Genomic DNA, 22,211 nt, shown 5'->3' with positions numbered 1-22,211 from the left:
TCTAGCCTCCATAAAGCAGTTTAACTCAGAAATTGAGGTAGGTGCTTTTGTGAGGCAGAAACCGAAACCAGCACATGAGCATCACATCTCAGTCTTGTAGTTGAATGAAGGCAAACAAGGTGGAAGAACAGCCCATTCCAGTGGCCCTCCTCAGCCCCAGGGGCATTGAACCCAGGGCTCCCTCTCTGCAGCACAGCCAGGTACTGGCCATTCCTGGTGGACACCTCCTACTCTTCTTTGGAGGATAAGGGGTCAGGACTACACAACTCCGTGACAAGATCAACGGGACAAGAGGGACACAGAATGTCACCACAGTGTCTGGGGGCTCAGGGAGGAGGGGAGGACCTGCATCTCCTATGCCATGGTTGGGTAGATACTTTGTTGCTGATCTATTCTGTGGCTACAAGTGTGAAACTCTGCTTCTCAGTCCAAGCTATGTGTCCTTAGACAGTTTAGTCGAGATTTGAGTTATTTGCCTCTAGTAGCTGGGAAATTGTCTTAAATTGCACTTCATGTGGTTAAATGCTGTTATGGATTGTGCTGTCAGTTGCTGTAATTAAGAAATTAATTTAGAGAGAGTTAGAAGATCTGGTTTCTATTTTTTGTTTTGTCAGACAGATTTCCAGCATGACCTTGGCAATCAAATCAATTCAGGTCAAGTAACAGAGAACTCAGTGTTTTAGGCATTGGCTAATACAAGAAATAGGAATGTATCTGCACCTAATTTGTGGAGTCCAGTATGTATCCATTCCTTATACACATCAATCATACAAGTTTACTTATTTTCTTGTATTTTTTGAACGTGCTGACCGAACAGGCTAGTTTATCCTGGAGTTAAATTGAGATTATAATATTTCTGTACATTATAGGTAGTGAAATAATGTTTGCAAAGCAGTCTGAGACTCTCATGTGCATCAGATTGTATGTAGATGCATATACTTAATGCCCTTACCTCAGTTAATATTTTTTAATCTTCTGAAGCATCACAAAATATGTCAATATTTGGTATGGATGCTGCCTTAGGCAAGAAGTTTACAATACTATGTCAATCTATGTTTCTGAATCTGTTCCAAGAGGATCTGGGACAACCACTACTTCAGACAAATGTTCTGATTATGGAAATGTCTTAATCTAACTTCTGTGACGAGACACATTCATAGACAGTGACACCATTTAAGACATAGTAATGTATCAACAATATAATTAATAATTAATGTACTATTTATATTGTGGTAATGTTTACAAACACAGTTTACAAACACAGCAAGACCCAAGTCTGCTGTACAAATACACACAAACATGATTTCTGCCCCAAAGAGCTTAAAATCTAAATCGGGGTGGAAAAAGCCATTTTCAGGCTCTGGAAAAAGGAAAAATATGAGACCAGTGACAATAAAAGACTCTGCAAAGCAACTCATCTACACTGTAACAGGGAACTCATGGTTTCTCTGCAAAAAAAGCTACTCTAATGTAACTTGAAGAGATTTTAAACAATGTAAGAGGTTATGTAGATACTCCTATTTCAGAATATTAGTGGCTAATTTAAGTGTAAATAAAGATTTGCCTAAGTGTTTGTCTACATGGTATATATTTTTCTCATTATCATAATGTAATTAGCTAATGAAAAAATAAGTGCCATTTCCTCATGCAGATGTCCAGAGGGAATACAGAGGTTGGCAATTATGCAGTTGAAGCAGGGAAGGAATATTGGCACACTCAGTTATTCTCTGGAGATTTGCTAACACAGTATGCGCCCTTAACTCGTGTACCTACTTTTAAGAATTCCATACTTCCACGTCTTTCCAGATATGTTCTGTCCTTCTGCTCAGAGATTGTGTTCAGGTGCCCAGTAGCCCAGTTATTACAGTAGTACAGCTCTGCCTGGACTGTCTGACAAGAAAGCCCAAAGAAACTTCCAGCAGTTTTGTGTGGATCAAAGGTACAGTGTTTGTGTGGTTTGTCCTGTGAGCCTCATTGTATTTATTGGATGTTCATGCACTTCATGGCACAAGTATACTTCTGTTAGGGAACTTATACAAAGAAGAAAGGGAGCCCTCCCTAAACTAGAAAACTAGAATATATACTGCCCATGCTACTTTTTTAATAGTAGAAAAGTGTCTCTTCAGTTTACAGTGTTGAATTATTGAAGTCACACAAAGTTAACTGGAGAGAAAAAAATTATACATGAAGTGTCTGAATGGCGATTATGTTCCTCTTCACATGGGGAAGGAGGGGGATTAAATAAATCCCCATCATAGTTTTCTTCTTATTGGACAAGTCAATAGAGAGCAAAGGGAATAATTTGAGTTGTAGTCTTGAACTACAGCAGTGATTTTTGCTGGTGCTAAGTTGTCAAAGCTGTAACAGCAGTGTCCACATCAGTTGAATCATACTGACATAAATTTGCTTCTCAACTTAAATTAAAATGAGTTTTTCAGGCTATAATTATGCTGTCACATAAAACCCATTACTATTTAGTGGATGAAACTAGGGGAATCTCATAGTGCATATGATTCACCCAGGTCTTTTCAAACTGACACAAATTGGTGTGGCCTCAGCTCACCCGCAAATGAATATTGCAGATTGGCTCTGCAATGAATATTGGCTCCGAAATGAATATTCAGATGGCTCAAGAGGATGGGAAGACCAGAGCACTGGCAACTGTTGAGACAGGATATCACATGAGAGCCCAGAGCCAAGGACAGCTCCAGCACAGCAGTAACTGCCCCAGTGCTGGCATGCCACTAAATGCTTCAGATTCCTTGTAGGTAAGCAGCCTGTACCCAGGACATGCCTGAGTACAGAAGGGCTGCAGACAAATGAAAACATGTGCTGGTAATAGAACAGTGAGGATTAAACTTTGCTTCAGGTGTCTGCATTTAAGACCACTCTTTTCAGTGCAGTTACCCTGGGTTGGTGTCTGTCACAGCGCAGGGGGCTGTGGGAGCTGTTGTTGCTTGGGGCCATTGCTGAGAGCATTCAGCCAAGACATATCTGGACACATGCAGACTGTGTTTTCTCCAGGACTCACTCTGAGCCCCCAGCAACTTCCTCCACCATGTCACTCCACATCTCTGATATGCTCATGGATTCTTCACTTCTACAGTCAGGCTCCATCTCTTCCACATTTCCACCTTCACCCCCCAGCCCAGACCCCTGGCCTGCCAGGCCGGCTCTGTCCTGCCTTGCTCCTGCGTCTGCAGTGAGATGCTGGGAATGGCTACCTTGCTCTGCACAGTGCTTAGCAGCGTGGGATAGCTGACTTGTGGCATCTTGCTTCATCCAGGTCTGGGTCCAGGTCCCAGGGATATTCTTTAGAAGCATGTAATTGTTCACAAGGAATCTCAGATGCACTTTAGACCAGGAGATTAAATTCCAAATGTTGCATTTAGACTTGTGGAATGGCAGGGTTTACCAGTCTGTTATTCACCTATATTGCTTGGGGACCTCAGCAAATGTCTTAAACATTTATTCTCCACACAGAGTCATCTGGAGATGCTAAATGAGGAATCTCTGTTCTGCTCCATTATTTACTGTACATGTGCCCTAGGATAAGTGAAATTTTGTGTTTCAGAACCAAAAGCCCAAACATAGTCATTCTGAGGAGACAAACATATTTATAGGCATCTATCCGAGAATGTCTTTGCCAGTTTTACTGTATGCTTTAGCTAGACCAATCTTTATGAAGTGCAAAGCACCAAGAAATTAAAAATCAGGGAGTTGAAAATCTGGAGGTATTTTGCACAGTTCCAGATTTGTGTAAAGATTTGTTTACAGTTTGAGCTTCTGATTGCGTGTTTGAAATGGCAGGGTCCTGACCAGTACTGTCTATACTGCTTAAATCCATGAAAAGCCCGGCAAGCTTGCCTTGCAAGATGGAAACAATATATATCTTGTCCCCACCACCCATTGCACAGCTAGGGACCTTCAGCCAACACATTGAATTAGTGCTTCAGCGGCCTTCCATAAAAAGAACTCAAACATCAAGCCTCAAGCCCTCTCTGTGAGGTAACAAAATACCTTTGCCATATGCATAACCCCGGGTCATGATTAACTAACACAGTTAACTAACTGCAACTTTGCCCCTTTGGACATTAAGAATAGTGAGGCTGGAGTAGCATTAACTAATTACACACCCTCATTTCCAGCTGCACTGAGTATCCTACCCTGGAGTTCATCTTCCAAAATGCATTTATACTTTTCTGGGCTTTTAAGCCCGTTTCAGACTGATAGCGCAGAAGGATTACATCTGTACTTGTAACAGGGTTGAAATTGGGCATATATATTGTCTTTTCAGTGTCTGGAGAAATATTTCCATGTTATGACTATGAACTTCAAACATACTTTTAGGGGAGATACTTCACAATTTAAAATCAAAAGCACTTGATGTACTCATTAATAAGAATGAGCCAGATAGTGACTGTTCAGGAAACATTTTCCTCAAAGATAAACGGTGATACCTGAAGGAAACAACAGAGATAAGGAAAGGTGGAAAACCATGAAGTACTCCATAAAGTGAAGCACCAGGAGAAAAATATGTTCTTATTTTTCCCTGTTGCTTTCCTCTGTCCAGGAACTGTGTCATTAGTGTGTGTGGTACTCTGCAAGGCAGAAAGAGATGGCTCTGTGCTTGTTAAGCTGATGCTGACCTGCCTTCCTGACCTCACTGTTCCAAAGATGGGCTATTTTAGCTGCCTGAGGTCTGCTGCATACACAGGTGCTGTCTGTTGAGAGACATTGCTGAGGGAGAATTGCCTTCCAGAAAGCTCCCCCTGGCAAAAGGTAATTAAGGCATCCTTGGCTTTAGGTAAATTTGAGACACTCATTTGGACTTGCTTTGACTCCAGGTTTTGTCTTGCTTTAGGTTTGCTTGAGAGCTTCTGGCAGTGTAAAAAGGAGGAAAACAGGGATCAGTGGCAGATTAGGAAATTAAAAGACCTGAAGGACAGGCTGTGAGACCCATGATCTAAATCCCAGTTAGAAATTCCTCATGCAGTGTAATGTGGTAGCCAGCCTGAGTCTGGCTCTGTAGAAAAACTGACTGCTGGTTATTGCCTCCCATGGGAGAGCTGTGCTGGGAGGCTTTCACCCTGCCTTGTCCCTGGAGGTGGTTTGGGCCTGGTTGTGGCAAAGGTTAAATGACTGCTTTTATGAGCTAGAGAAGAGAGGAATGGGGAAACAAGTGTCCAATAGCTGTGGAAAAGAACCGAGGACAAAACTGAGAGCAATGGGGAATGTCTGTGGCCCAAGCAATGGTTAGAGTTTGAAAACCTGCAGAATGAACCAAGGGGTCCAGGGTGGCCTAAAAAGCAGAAATCTGACTTGGAAACAGACTAGAGTGATGGTTGTGGTCACTTGCTGTAAAAACATATGGTGCAATGCTGTTCTTATTAATGAAAACATGAAGAACAAGGCAGGAAGAGTCAGGATCAGAGAAAATGTTAGGATCAGAGTGATTTCCAAAAAGCAGAAGGACAAGGAATCAGTGGCCATATACAATTTCACTCCAGTACAACTGATAAACAGTAGTACTGTTCTATTACCATCAAGTATTTGTGGATGGAAGTCAAGCACCTAACTGCAGACAACTTGCTTTCTTTGTCCTAGAAGCTTTGAATTAGTGAATTTGGCCTGAACAGCTCTCAGGGTGGACTTTGTGTGCAGGTACACATGTATGACACAGCAGTGCACCCACCAACCCCAACACCTGAATCTCACAACAGAGTTATGTTAAGAATGGTAATCAATTGGAGTGTCTATGGACAATTTTTCCATCAGGGATAACATCAGAAAAAACAGATGGATTTTTACAAGAAGTACAGTGTAATTTTAATGTCAAAAAGCCCATTCAGATAGGAAAGTAAAGAAACTGTTAATATAAAAAAGCAGTTTCTATAGAATCAGACATTCAAGCAGGAGCGAATGGCCTTCATAGTGTATTTTAATACTGGTAGGGCTTTTTCTCCCCTTAGATCTCAGTAAAGAGCTACAGCTGACAAGGGTGGACTCATTCTGCAGGTAGTGTCCACATGGTTTTAAGTTATGGCAGAACAGATTATTAACTATGGCAAATAGGGAGGAAAAACAGTTAATTAAAAAAAAAGAAGAAGAAGCAAGCAGCTAAATAGTGGCAATCAGACAGTTTTGCTAGTATTGTCATGGGTTTTCCCATGACAACCTCTCCAGTGATGTCTACAAGAGCACAAGAACGCTCCATATGTAGTAAGATGGTCCATTTATTCACAGTATCTTTGTTTAAGGTAGGAAGTTTTAAATCCTTGCTGCTTTTTTTATTTTTTTATTTTTTATTTTTAAACCAGACACAGTTGTGGCTCTAGAGAAAGCCAATAGGAGTTTTGAGAACTCTTCCTTAGGTGTGATTTTAAGAAACAACAGGAGCTGAAAAGTGACAGTGATCTGCCCAAAGGAGCTACACATTATGGGCTGGATCTGAAATTATATTCAAGTCAGTCGATTCATATAGGTAATGTCTCCCTGTGTGCAAGGAGGAGCAAGACAAGGCAGACTCCAACATTAACACTCTCAAGTGTGTTCTGAAAGAAAGGACAGTGCTCAGAACCACATAATTACTGAAGGGGCAGGTAGGGAGATATGTTTGAGGTTATACCCACTTTTGTTTATCTCCACTGAAATGCTGGTTTGCATGTGTGCCTTGCATGGAGGATAAGATCAGTGTAACAAGCAAAGTCTTTGGTGCATGTAGAATTTGAGTGTCACACAAGATCAGTTATGTTCCTACCTCTTTTCAAACAGAGGTGATTGGTGTGACTGGCATAGACATTATATATGAATATCAGGTGGTGTAAATTGGAAATAGGCTAGTGGCATGGGACAGGGTGAAAAAGGTGAGTGCTACAGGATGCTCTGTTGATATTCTGTTGACATTTGTTGATATTGGGCTATTAAATTCAGACCCACATAATGTCAGGTCTAATCCATGCATATATTTTCTGGAAATTTTGACAAATATTTAGTAATAAAGCCAGCCTTCCTTACAATGATATGTCAAATAAACATATAGTCACCAGGGAAGCAAAAAGCAGTTTATTTTTCTTTTCACAATATCTTTTTCTTTTCTGTGATACTTTCACACTCAGCCACTAAGAAGTGCCTATTAAGAAAAGGGATTTTTTTTTTTTTAATGCATAGATGCACAAATGCAACTAGGGCTTTTAATTCTTATTTAGTTACTAAGTTTCTGAAACTAGTGAAATCTCATGCCTGAAGATGTCCTGGACATTTATCACACTTGGTGCCTAGCTGTGAACCCATGAGTTTAGGCATCCATTTTAAAAAGCAGGGGAAGGTTTCCTTTGTATTTGTGTCCACTTTGAATGTCTGTTGCACAGTGAGCAGGTGAAAAGGCAATGATAGTGAGGTGAAGACACTGCCTCAGGTAGCAGGTTATCTGGATATCTGGATTCTGTGCCTGGGTCTGCCAAGCCTTCTTTAAATAAGTTGCATCATTTTTGAGCTTCATTCTTTCCTATCTACAGAACAAGGAAAACAAATCCCAATTTACATTGGCATTGCTTGCATTGTGAGCATTAATTCATTGCTGTCTGTAAAGGAGATCAACCCTCTGATAAAAGGTGCTAGAGGAATGCAAAATATGTCTATAATATAAATATTAAAATAGGGATACCATCAAGGTTTGCCTTGGCTAAATCAAAGGTTCCAATACCAGCTGCAGTCCCTCTGAGAGCTGAAACTGTCTGGTCTTTGGATATGTGGCAGGATATGTGAATTCTGATGAGGGCAGGAATAATATTTAGCACTAGTGAAGATCTTCTTTAAAGGTAAAGTTTCTGTTTCTTAGTAACACAGAGCATTTTACTGTCCAGCTTGTCATGGTTGTGTGATTTGTGTTGCAAAGAATGTGCTTCATCTCTCCTCGGTACTCCTGTTGGCTCCTGTCAGTGTGAGTACATCCAGGTACTCAAGGACCTGTAAGTGGTCCATCACAGTTCAATGGCCCCTTTTATTTCTTACTATTAAGTCCCATAAGGTTCCAGTGGCAGCCATTACGTCTTTATGACATGTTATGGAAGCAACACAAGAAGAACATTTAGGGAGAGACTGAGTGAAGCAAACAAATGAGAAGAGAAAATTTCTATTCAAAATTCACCTCAAATGAGGGTCAATGTAGGACACACAAGTGCACAAGCCAAATACAAGTAATAATAAAGGGACTGTTTTACAGAAATAGAACATCCAACTTCTGGACTGTGGCTGGAGTCAGCTATACCTCAGACATACGTGAGTCTTGGTGTACTAAACTAACCTACTAAACACATGCTGTATGGGTTTGCAAATGCTGTTCTTAACTGCCAGAATGCAAATTTAGAGGCAAAATGTCTCAAATGGTCTGGTCCCATGGGTGAAATAAGTAGTAATGAGAATATGAAGAACAGTAGTTCCTTATTCAGTGGAGTGCTGTTAGTAGGAGCAGGGTAAGGATCCTGAGCATGGTCTTGGCCAGCCTTTTGAGGCCTTCTACTGTTAACCTCACCACTTAGGCCTTCATCATCATACACTGTATTTCCAGTGTGTACCTCCCCTTTGGCATCAGCATATTTTGTAATGATTCCAGACCTCAGGCAATGGAGACTATTAAAGTACCACAAACAGAATTGCTTCTTAACTTGGTTACAACTTTTTCCACCAAAATACATTTTCCAGAAAATAACACTTTTCCCTTTTTCATTGGCAACTCCATAACTATTTTTTTTTTTTTTAATTATTTTCCCTCTGGAGACACACTGGTACTTTGAAAGCTCTTGGCAGAAGTCTGTCAAGTTGGCTGCCTGGCTAAAGGTGTGACTGCCTGATGGACCCAGAATCTGGCTGAGCTTCTTGCAGAATCGGCCAAGTCCCTTGGCTTCCCTGCTTATAGATGAGCAGGTATTTTGGCTGGCCAGTGAACTGCGTTGTTCCCATTTACTGGAAATTTGGCTGCTGGCATTTTGTCATAAGTACAGTGTTAACAGCCTGAAGTTCTACACAAAGCAGAAGATGGTGTGGTTGGGGTTTTCCTTCCTGCCACCACTAGTCAACAGGGGTGAATATACAGCACTAATTGATGCGCTTTTATAAGCTATTGCATCTAAGTAGAAAGGTCTTGATATCACTTTTGATCCAAAATTGTGTTTCAACCCCTGCCAAACATTGGTGGCAGAAGACTGCAGTGATTTCTGGTGTGGTCTAAAATATGACTTGTTTTCATTAGTTGATTCATTTTTTCCAAGAGTAGCGAAGAAGATAAAAGCTGTTGTGTGCCCTCCTTTTTTTCTACTCATCTTGTGATCTGCCAACATTTCAAAAAGTCTCGTGGCTGAGATCCTTGACCTTAAGAAAGTATTAGAATTTTTTCCTCATTCCTGCTACATGTGAGTGCATGTGATGGTCTTGTCTATTTTTGTTTATGTAATGAAACATCAGTGCCCCAAAGGCACTGGTCATTCATCTACTTATGCCAGCATTCTTGGCACTGTCTTGGCTTTTTCCAGGCAGTCTTTTTGTGCATCAGCATCAACACATGAGACAGCATGCCTTCTTGCATCTTTTTCAAGGGACCTCTTAAAAGCTTTCCTTATTTGTCTTCTCTACACATTTTTTTAAATTTGAATGTAGCTAACAGACAACCAATCTGACAAAGAATACAGACATCATGTTTTTAAAGACTAGGATCACTGTGTTTCCAATGAATTTGTATGAATTTTTTTTTCAGAAGGTATAACTTTATATATCTAAAGTGTAAAAATGTTTAATGGCAGTCAGTTTAATACACATTTCACATTCAATTTGTCTTATCCAGCCCAGCCCAGGAATGTCTTTTATATCTCATTAATGTTACTCATATATTCATTCAGACTATTGCATACTGCACACATTCAGTGCAATTACAATTAAACCTTTGGACCATAATCCATCTTCTTGGATCCTCTGAGTTTTCCAGTGTCACACAAAGTATATAAAACAGGCACTCCTTTCTCAAGAGTTTGCAAAGAAATTATTGGAGCTAGACAAATTTTGAGCAAAATGTGTTTGGATTATGTGTCCCAGTGTTATTTACAAATCCAGTTTGAATTCAGTAGATACCTTAGTCTAGATCCTGGTCTTTCTCTTCTTTTACCACAAAGATAAAGGAGGATGTGACAGGTACTGGATTTATGTGACAGCCTGGGAGTCAGGTGCTTTCTTGGGCTGTGGTAAAGCCTGGGTTAGCACCACAACTCCACACTACAGCATTAGAAAAGAAAGACCACAGAAAAGTGTCCAGGAATGACCCTCTACCTGTTGTGTGAGAAACTCCCTGGAAGGCTGAGGCTACAAATGTTTGTCCAAAGTGAAAGTGCATCAGCAGATAACTGCAGAGTGGCTCTTTGACCACACGTGCTGATTATGTCAATTTTCTGAAAGGGGAGCAATGGAGACAGAGAATAGAGTTGAATCTGGATGATTCATTCCCTTTGCAAGGGCCAGAGCTCTCGAGGTACTGAACAAAGGGGCAACTGTCTCCCCCAGAGCAGTCCTGAGAACTACTGCTGCTCTACATGTTTATATTTACATTCTGTGAAAATACTTGAAATTAAATATTTTGTAATAGCCAGAACATGACATGTCAAATTAAATAAATTTCTAATAATTTGTTTGGGAAGAAGATTCAGAGTCTGAATTTCCACTTTTTATTTGGCTTCCAAAGTACAAAATCAACTATTTGACCGCCATCTGGTATATGTGTCTGATGAAATTGCTCAGAAAAAATTTTACTGAAAATTTGCTGTGTTTATGTAAACATATTTTCTGTGTTTATGAGAACCTCATTGCTAAGCAAATATTTTAACCGTTTACCTTCCCTTTGGCTCCCCCATTTCTCTAAGGTTTTCAAGGACAACCAAAACATCCATGTTCTTTTCTGTGAGGATTTCCATGCTCAAAATGTGGTACCCTTGAAAGACCTGTGAGGAGAACAATCCATGTTTTTATGGATGTTTTCTAAAAATGTATGTATTTGCTCATTGTGTTGCACACTGAGGAGCAAGATATGTGCTATCCCTTTCTTTTCTAAGTACACAAAATGAGACACAGGTAGGCTGATTGTTGGCTTGACTTTACTCTGGCAAAGCATCCAGAAGGGTTTCGAGTCAGACATTCTCTTATCTTTAGTGAATTGAAGGAGTTAGCAGATAAGGTACAGTAACTGATCACAGTCATGGTCACAGAACTGCAAACTAAGGAGAAAAGTCTATATGTTCTCTAGAAGGTGTCTAAAGCTGTCCACAGTCAAATAGTTGTACCTATCCAGCTGAATGGGCAGCAGCTGCTGTTTGTGGGGTGGTAGTTGGAAGCTGAGCAGTGAAACTATTGTAAAAATGCATGTAGCCTAATGTTAGGTTTCAGAGTCTATGCTATAGGAGCAGCAGGAATGAATACGGTCACATTACCAGGAGCACTGTCTGGGAACTGTTGCAACAGCTTTATTAATCCAATAACTAACTGCAAGTAAAGTGGGTAATTCAAGCTTCTATTGGAATGATATCTGCTTCCTCAAACCTATGGTGCTCCACCCACATTGTAAAGCTGACCATCTGTCCAATGTCCTTGTTTAAAAGACTGACCTCAGGAATTGTTTCAGATAGTTACACAGATTAGCTGAGCAGATGGTTTTAAGTAAACATCCACCCAAGTGGTTAACATGTGCTTATCACCCCAGCGGAGCTAACAGTGCCTGCATTCAGAGCGATCAGAAGTCGGTTCCACTGAGTGGTGCAACTCCTGCAGTGCCCAAAAAAGGTACCAACAAAAACTCTGATTTAGCGAAGTATTTAAACCTGTGTTTAAATAGCACTGCAGCAATCAGACTTGAACCTTGAATTAAGAGCCTTGTTCAATGAGAGGAATACAGGAGTTTCCATGAGAAATCCAACTGAACATCCAGCTAGTCCAAGCCCACCTGAGACTGTGGCCAGACAGATGGAAATCCATCTGCCCATCAAAAATGGGAATCTCCATTCTTGATTCCCACTGGTAAGCAGAGGGGTCAGAAAGAGACATGGAATTTCTCAGCCCCTTTTTGTCACCATGTGTCATCTTGTTGCTGCAAGCTTTGAACCTGAGAACCGTTTGTAGTTAAATATGGAATGGGTTTCTGAGTAAAGTGCACGTTAGTGATGGATCACTAATTTGAGTAAAGTGCACACTGAAGGGTGCTGGGACCCAGGGAAATGAATGAGGTTTGGCTGATACAGTCACTAGAATTGCAGACAAATCAGCTCAAAGAGCATGTACAATTTTAGTTCATTTTGCATTGGTCTCAAAGCATATATATATCTTGAAAGGCCTATGCTGAAATTCTAGGTGGGGTTCCAGGCACCTTGAGCTGATTTAAATTTGGGCAGTCTTAGTCTTAACTTCCCCTTTTTCTCCTTCCCACCCTCATATTCCTTCCTTCTTCCTTGTGCTAAATCTAATATTTATATGTCTGCAATATGATCTGATTTGTGAGATCACAGAATGGTTTGGCTTGGCAGGGACCTTTAACAAGCAACTAGTCCAAAGCCCCTGCAAGGGCAGGGACATCAGTGAGATCAGATTGCTCAGAGCTCCAGCTCTTAAATGTTTCCAGGAACGGAGCATCTACCACATTTCCAGGTAACCTGTTCCAATGTTTCGTCACCATCATTGTAAATAACTTCTTTCACATATCTAATCTAAATTGATCCTCCTTCAAGATCCCTTTTCCTATTACGACAGACCCTGGTAGAACGTTTGTCCCCATCTGTCTTATAGGCTCCCTTCAAGATGATCTGGTTTATAGAGGATGACTTTTTGAAGGTTTTGGGGTTTTTTTAATTGCCAAGGCCACTTGCAAGCCTGTGGACCATTTATACCCTTTCCCCCTGATAAATGGAATGTAAAATCTTCAGACTTTGAATTCACCAGCCATAGACAGACACATGCCTCTCTCATCTTTTTCACTCAGCTGTGGGAAGATTTAACCTTCTAAAATTCCCTTAGTGGTATATCTAATTTATTTTCTATTAGTGTTTGGAGCTGCGCTGCATATGGGAGCACTGTATCTGCAGAGCCAGCTCTTATAGCCAGGATTAGACCATACTTCTGGCAAGAGGCCACCAGAGCAGGAGAAGCAGCAAACCGATTTATAATAGGCATTTTGTCCATCAGAAGAATGTCAACAGCCAAATTACTATAACCTGCCTGAACCAGCTCAGCCCTCCTGCAAATGAAAGCCCAGATTGTATTGGGAATGTTTGTTTTGCCATTTTTCAAATACATGAAGAAATCAATGGCGTATTCATGGCAGTCAGTAGAGCAAGTAGTTATTTTAGATGGACAATCCCCAAACCCTTACTGCTGGCACTAAGGGACTGCACTTCTGGCTGATATCAGCATTAATCCTATCTGGGTAAGCCCAGATTTCCCCGAGTCACAAATTTAAGCTGTATCAGCTGCCATGCTTTCATCTATTAGTTTCAGGAATGTGGTTTCTGCACCAGATCCATCTGGAAATTACCTCCTCAAGACAGATTGCTTGTCAGTATCTCCTTAGGGCTTGTCTTCAGTGCTGAACTCTGCTTTTTTTTTTCTTTTTCTTTTTTTTTTTTTACTTTGGGGTAGCTGATGTACATCAACTTTCTGAAGATAAAAGAAAAGGTAAAGAATACCTGCAGCCACAAGAACAGTTACAGTGGGACAGGAGAGAGATGCTGGCTGTGGGTTAGCACCTTAGTACAGCAGGACTTCATAATCTTAGGTACACCTAGGAGTTGTCCACCCTGTCATGTCATTCCTGCTGGCAGACCTGCTGGACAAGTGAGTTTGGGGATAAGACTGTGCAATGTGCACAAGAAACACTGATTTTTTTTTTTTTAATCATGATTTTAGCGGCCCAACTGTTCCATTTTGATTTATTAAAAAATTCAGTTCTCTACTTTTCACACTGTTTCACACACAAGTTAGTCTCTGTTTTCAACTACATGAAGGTCCTTCTGTACCTTCACCTTGATAATTTTATTGCATGATAGCACTTTTTTATTGTTATATTTATTTAATAAATATTTATTTAATATTGTTAATATTTTCAAGGCGGTGCACTGGAGAGGAATATTGACTGGAGAAGCATTGTCCAGCTGTCTCAGAACCTGGAACAGAATCCCAAAACTTCACAGGCAGATATACAGGGCTGGTGTGGTGTGGTCAGACAGCTAGGTCCATCTGCAAGCCCTGAAACATTTGGCTGCATTCCCCTAGCAAGACACAGAAAGAGGCTTTTCTATGAGTTTCTTATGTAGATATTTAAATGTTTTTCTGTTCAAATCATCTTCCCTCCTCATGCAAAATATTTGCCTCGTGAAAGCTAGGATTAATGCTAAACCTTTTGTAACTCACATTACAAGGCGAGGGCTGCAAATTTAGCCAAGAATATATAATGATGATGATATACCTTTGCGTCTCAGAATTGGAAATGATGCCACCACGTCCAATGAAGGTAGAAGATTAAAGTATTTCATCTCCTTGGTTATATTAAATTACCAGATTGATGAAAGAGGCAGGGAAGGAAAATTAAGATCATGAAGCTATCTTAAGCCATGCTAACATTTTGCTTACTCGGTGTATTGACACTGCCAGAAGCTACATCCTCATTCCTAACTTTTTATGAGTCTACATATTATAGGATAGTTTACCAGCTGGGTTTTTCAGCCTGCATGTTTGCAGCTATCTCTCTGACTTCAGTTTCACTTTGCATGCCATCTTTCTCCCTTCCACGCCCTGCTCCTTCCCCTCAGTAAGAGATGCAAATACCAGATAACTGACAGTTCAAGAACTTGTGATCACCACTGGCTTTCATGATTGGAGATCATTATTATATCATTATTATATGAGACATGTGAAATCCTCAGGCATGGAAAAAGTGTAGCTAGCTTAGAGTTCAGGGTTCTCCAGAGAATTTATGCCTGGAGACCTGAGATGGCTTAAATGCCGAAGTTCCTGTCATTTCTGAGTGTGAAGGTGACCTCAAAGTGATCACTTCTCCTAACCTGCAGCTGGGCAAGTTTAAACAGTCCTGGTCAGAAGTGTGAGTTCTCTCTTTGATCTCTCTGAACTGTTAATTGTTTACCCTCAATTAAATATTTACTTTGGACTTGTTTTCTAATCTAGGGCTTTATGCTGCACGATGCAGGTGGAGACTCTTGCCATTTTAAGACCACTGATACAATTTTCAAGATAAGCTTTACTGTCTTACAAAAAGTCTGAGGTACCTGAACATGCAAGTAATTTCTAAAAGGAGTCTTGAACGTATAAGTCACTTTACAGAAAAGAAAACTATAATGATTAGACAGAATACACCCTGATATATAGGAAGTTATGAGTAGATTTAAGGATTTAGCTTAAGTCAGTAGGCAATTAACTAAAGCTAAATCAACATAGAAAATGCTATGTCTACTCAGATTATATCAGGTTAACATCAGTTTCCATACAAATATAAGACTTACTTTCCTAATACCTTTATAGCTGTGGGAATGCTACTTTACACAAGCAACTGCTCTGAGAAGCATGAACATGTCTTTCAGTGACATCATTGCTATAATGCTGTACTGCACCCTAAATTAAATAATGATTTGGTGTCATGCATTTAGATGAAAATACTGATGTGGTACAAGATAATCACCCATCTCTTCTGGGTATCCTGAAGTTGTTCCCAGAGAGTCCTCATCACATGCAGACTCCCACGTTCCCAGCAATGGCACTCACAAGGAAACATTTGGACCACAGGTTTTGAAACAACCCATATGGCAAGGCAGGGCTGATAGCAAAGGATCTGGGTGCCTTGGAGGATAAATGGGAGACACCAAGTCAGCAGTGTGGCACTGACGCAGAGCTACGGACTTGAAAGCTCAAGCTCTTGGTTATTTTCTAGACCTAATGGCTGGACTCAGAACAAGCTGCACATTCCCAGTGGATCCAGCCTGCATTTTATCAGAAGTGCACTGAAAACATTGTGATGGAATATTTTGGGGTTTATATCTTTTTTAATAAAACCCTTTTACATTGCAAGTTTCCCACTACTCTCAACTGTTCAATTTTCACAATCACCTTTTGTCATATTCACATAGTTTGTCCCAACGTATTTGATTCATTTGACTCTGACAGTGTTTGAAGAAAAAAAAATCATTTCCAAGGAAAAATGACAAGAAAAAAATAGAAGTAACCTTCAGAAATATTCTTCTTTTGAGGCCTGAGTAGATAAAACTATGTATGTTAATGACACTCTTTGCTTTAGCATCACATCACCTCACAGTGATTTTATGATTAAAATACACTATTTCTCTCCTACATTTCTTGTTCTCTTTCTGTCTTTAGACAATTGCTTTTCCAGACCAAGCATACTCTTTTCATGAATTCTGTTCATCTAGCATATGGGGGGACACTGTAATAATAGCATAATATATTATTAATATAATAAACATTTTAAAACAGTTTCTATTTTATATTTGTGTGGTAATATTTAACATCTTTTCTGATTTAAAAATATAGTATAATAATCATTGTACTGAAATATCAGTTGTTCTCTTGAGCTTAAGAATGTGTAATCTAAATAGAGGACTTCAAAAAACCATGTAGCTATTCATTTACTCACTGGGCTCTGATTCAGCACTTACCTAAATTCCTGTGCAGTATAGCATTTAATCTTAGATTAACGTAATGTTTAAATTCTTATTTTTTTTCAAGACAACACTTAAATGTATCCATTATCAAACTGAATTGTAACTCCACATTAATCAAGACAGTCAACTGGGTTTAAAAAGAACCATGAAAGTCCTTTGGGCCATGTCTCCACCTAGAAATTGTACTGTTTCAACTATGTTCTAAATTGAGGATGAAGATATATTGACAGTGAAGTGTTTATAGGAGAGCAGTTCATTACCTTAAGAGAAGCAGAACACTGTATCCGCTCTTTTCAGCTGCATTTTCCCTACACGTTTTAGCTATATAGTTATGCTGACAAAAGTCATACCTCAGACCAAAATGCTAAACAGTCCTCACTGAAAATGGCAAAGAAATGAATAACCTTATCTGTCAAAGACATCCTGAGTTTGTGAAGATGGAGCTGGATGGAAAAATACTTGCTGTGCCTGAAAAAGCAATCCTACTACTTAGTTAACCAAAGGGTTCCCAGTTGATTAGGCTTTTGGGGGGGTAAAGACAAATCCAGCATATCACTGTACCAAGATAAAATACACATGAGGATAGTAAAGTCTGAAGTAGGACACTAAAAGAGGTTACAGATTTATAACTTAATCTATATTGTCAATTTCTTTCATGCCTTGGTTTCTGTTTTCATTCACATATTGCAAATGGCATGAACAGTAGACAGTAATTAAAGAAATGAGACAGGAATACGCTGGTAGGAAGCAGCACTGTAACACAGCAGCCTCATATGATAAAGCTGTATTCCAGCAGCAGGTAAAAACAAGGGCATCAGCTAAAACCCAGCAAAGCACAGAGAATGCCTCTAACAGCACGTCTGCTGCAAAAGTTAATGGACTGGATTAATATTATTTTTGAGAATTTCTTTTTTAGGGTTGAAATTTTCAAGTAACATACGCTGATGTTAAAGTGCTATACAAAAAGAAAATAATAATTTTTCTAATTCTCATGAGGCTCTGGAACTGAGTGGAATTCTCAGTGCTATATTTTAAACACCGGTTTACTTAAAGGACTCTCTGGATGTTTTATAGTAAGCTTTTTATTTCTATTTGATTACTGTAATCAGTGGCTGATTAAATAACATGAGAAAATAGGAAAGAATGAAATATGAAGTCTTTAGCAAAGATTTTTTTCACCTAGCAAGTCTTTATGGGGCATTAGAATTGTAAATTTGCGTAGTAGAAACTGAGTTTTAAGTAGGCAGAAAAGAGTCCCCATCACTTCCAATGATCAGCTTCATTTTCCTAATTTGTTAACGTCCTATACCAGTGTCTGCTTACTGGCACAATACTTTTTTCTAATTTTTTTTATAATTCTTAAATTTCTATTAGTATTTTATTCCTAAAAAATAAAGCAACAAGGTAGAGAATCCAGGTATTCAGAGGTATCCTTTTTCTCTTTTTTTTTCCAAGAAGAAGAAGTGCTGAAATATTTTTTATTATTATTGTGACTTAAGAAGAATATTGCAGGTTTTGGTTTGTCTGTTTGCTTTTTTTTTTCCCTTGGCTTCCCAAAATTTCCTGGGAATCTTTGAAATTAAGACTTTAAAGGTGGACTAGAATTTAAGGTAAACATATTTCATTTAATCCAAAAGCAGATCAGTATGAGGGAGATGACCCCAGAGGATTAGTCAAGAGATTTATCAATTCCTAACAGATAATTGTTCTTTTATCTGACAGGGAATATTCAAATATATAAACCTATAATACTATAACATAAATATATGCCTACAGGCATATAGGCAAAGTCACATTCATGGCTCTTAGTAGTAGCTCTGTGGTTCCTATGAGGAATTTGAAAAGTCTAAATGTGCCATTGCTGTCACCCAAACTTTAATCTAATCCCTAAACATTAAGTGTATGATAACTTTTAAAATTATTTATCTTGGAATTCTCACCCATTTAGAAACTAAAAATCATATTGGGAAACAGTTTTCTAAACATGTGAGTGAGAGATTATGTATTTTTAACATATGAATATCTGGAAGATGTTCTGTTTTCGTTAGAAATTGATGAAAATTGAATTCTCTAAGGATAGGTCAAGATTATTGATCATTTCAACCCCTCAATTTTTCCCTGGACTGATCATGCAAAAATACTTCATTTTGTATTATATTTCAGAAACTGATAATACTGACAGAGCTGGCAGTCTTAAACCTTAAGCCACGTTTTTTTTCTACATTCATTTGCGCAGGTCAGAACTGTGTTTGTCTGCTCCCTAAAAAAAAAAAAAAAGATATTAAAAAAGGTCAGTGCCAGAAACTGAGCACTCGTTCAATGCTTTGCTAACAACTTGGTGCCAGTAAGTAGCCAGTGGGACTGGTGACACACTTCCTTTCTGAGTACTGACAATAAAGAATGTGAATAGTTCATTGCATAACCTGAAGATTTGCATTCCAAAAAATAGAGCAAGAGTTGAAATGATCTACAAACTGAAATCCAAACATGCAAAGCACATGAAATCAGCTATTCTCAGAGGCCACTAGAGTTTGAAAAAAAATTGCAAGTCTTGCTGTTCTGCTCACTTTCCCAAAATGTGACAAGCAAAGACAGCTTTGTATGGAGCTCTACCATCACATTCTCAATCGGCTATGCATGGTTACAGAATAGAACACAGGAAGATATGTTCTGTGCATCTTTATATATAAATATATCTCAACATATAATTTATAATTTATGTGATAAAATCTCATTAGGGGAAATAAATACTATAGAAAAGTTTTCAGATTCCACTCTGAACTATCCATAATACATATAGGAATCCATCTGTGAATACTAAATTCATTTACACAGGCAAATTGCATAACTGGTTGAACAGTTACCAGACTTGTGTGCTCAGGTGGGGGATTATTTTAACATCTACCTCAAATTGTGTGGATGCAGTGTAGGCGTTCTGCTGAGTTCATGACTAATATCCCTCAGGGGAGACCTACAAAAGGGGGAACATAATCTGTCAAGAACATACTTAATTTGATTAGTTTGGGCTTAAACATTTAAGCAGCCTTTGAACCTGAGCCGAGATGGTTCCAGGAACCTTCTTTAAGAAAAGCACCTCTGACTGCAGGTTCAGTTCAGTTCAATTCCTTATTAAAGGGAACATATTGTACGTAGAAAGATATTATGCTGGATCTGGAAAATATTTTACAGGTATGTGTTAAGACTGTATTTAGGTGCTTGAATACAACACGCACTACTTTCAGACAGTATTGTGTATTTAGGGCATGACCCTGATTCAGGAGGTTACATATGGCAGGGTTTGTTTGGTTTTCAGTTTCATTGCATTTTGTGTTTCTGCTCACCACTGGCTTATCTAATTGTTCCTCTTGCTTTACACACCCACTGACTGTGGGCTTCTTCTAAGAGAGTGTAGACAGTCCATCTCTCTGCAAAGAAGTACTAATTGGTTTATTGGGTTTTCAGGGTTTTTCTAAAGCTTCTCCCCATATGTTCCTTCTTTCTGTTTTAAAGTTTTTCTCCCCATACACTGGACCTTGAGAGAGGATTGTCTTAGGAAGTAACCAGCACTCGTTGAATTCTTATCTGAATGAATCCTACAGGAAACCCTGGAGCTCTTACAAAAATTTGTACTGTCTGTTATTTATCAGATTTACAAGGACACTAGTCTTTGGCTATCAAGCCCTCCTGAAGCCACTAACTGTTCTCTTCCTTTCTCCTTGCTTTTAACAGTAGAGGTAAACATTGACTTAAGTTTGCTTTGTGTCATCTATAAAAAGGTTAACTATAAATGCTGACAAGATCTTAGCTCAGTATTAGTCCTGCAGCCCTGACATCAGCGGCTGGTTATGTCAAGTTACAGGCTCTCTAGCAACTGACAACAAACATTTGGGCCCAGCCTTTACTGGGTGGGGAAACTGTAAGAGCATCTTTCTCACAGTAACCAGGGGTCTGCCATCATTTCCCTGGTTTGTTAATCAGAGACTTTAATGGGTACGCATCTCCCAACATCTTCTTAGCTACAAAATTCCCACTATTAATTTTCTCTCATGTGAAAAGGCCTGTACATTTTCTGTATGGCTGGTTCTTGTGACAAGCCAGAAACTGAAGCAACCTCACTTGAGTAACAACACAGAGATGTATTATAAAGCTATCTCTTTAAGTGTATTTCAATTGTGTCATTGCAATTATATGCACATAAAGCACTGCACAAATATCCAATGCTCGGAAAAATTAAAAGGGATGGCCTGACAGATACAGCCCGTTTTAATGTTTGAGGAAGCAGCTGGATTTAAAAACTCTTCCAGGAGTACAATAATACAGTTTGGGCTTCTTTGAGAGTAGACTTTATCATCCCTCTCTGAGGAAACCTTTTAAGTGGTCAAAAAGGAAGTAAATAAAAAATGTCAAAAATAACATTGTATAGAATCATGACAGTGTGTAACTTGACATCCTGTAGGTCAGATAAATAAGTGAGAATAATTGTGACAGAGAATATTGTCCAGCAGGAATAGGAGGCAAACCTTTCATTCCAATCTGGATTGATTCCCTGGCCCTTTTCTTGCTTCGCTGTTTCTGCCTCCTTTTGTTTACTCTTTGTTTTTTGTTGTTTTTAAATTTTGTGAATCAGGGTAAATCACATGACCATATCACAGCTGTCTATGAAAACACATTCCCACAACGGAGAGCTGTAGCTAGCGCTAAATAGTACTTTAAAATTATTTGGAGACTATTAGGTAAAAGAAATATTCACCATATTCTCTTATTACATTAATTCAAAGAGCTTCTGATGGTGCATTTTTGAGCCGAATCTGCTCTGCACCTCAGAACAGGGCAAAAGCCTTTTCAGACCATGATTATTTTGTACTACTTCCAGTTTCCTGAAATATATTCTGTCCACAGCTGAAGAGTTCCTGATGAATTCAGCTAGTTTGAGTCTAAGAGTGCTTGAGTTTATGATGTGGTTATCTGTACAAATGTGCAGACCTACAAGGGTAAAGTTCAGCATTTCAAGCAGTTTATCTTCACACATACTTGTCCTCAGCTTTCTAAAGCATATTATTTAAAGCATTTTAAACAAAAATTATTACAACCACTGCACTCAGAACTAATTTTTCTACATTTTCACTTAGAGTGATATCTTGCACACACTATTTGGTAATAAACAACCACAACAACAAAGGATAAGTGAGTTGACAACAGAGATGGATCTGCTCCAAAACTCCAGTTCTGAATGTGTCTGAACTTCAGCAAGTTCAAAGAGAACTGAGTGCAATGAAACTCTGCCCATTTTAAAATGGTTTTTTTTCTGACTCCATGGGTTCCATTCGTTTTCTGCGATACAAATTAGTTCTCATCTGGGGTATTTGCATTTACTTCTCTGGCAAACAATTTTAAATTGAAGCAGAGGCTGGGAGGAGCATCCTGCTAGCATAGAAAAGAGATCTGGTGGTTTAGAGACAGAACTGGTGGTTCCTCTTTTCCTTGCTGGTTGAAAGGGCA

Source organism: Motacilla alba, chromosome 3 (assembly GCF_015832195.1).
Source record: "Motacilla alba alba isolate MOTALB_02 chromosome 3, Motacilla_alba_V1.0_pri, whole genome shotgun sequence".
Lineage (NCBI taxonomy): Eukaryota > Metazoa > Chordata > Aves > Passeriformes > Motacillidae > Motacilla > Motacilla alba.
The sequence above is the reverse complement of the archived record's forward strand: the minus strand, read 5'-3'. Positions refer to the sequence as shown.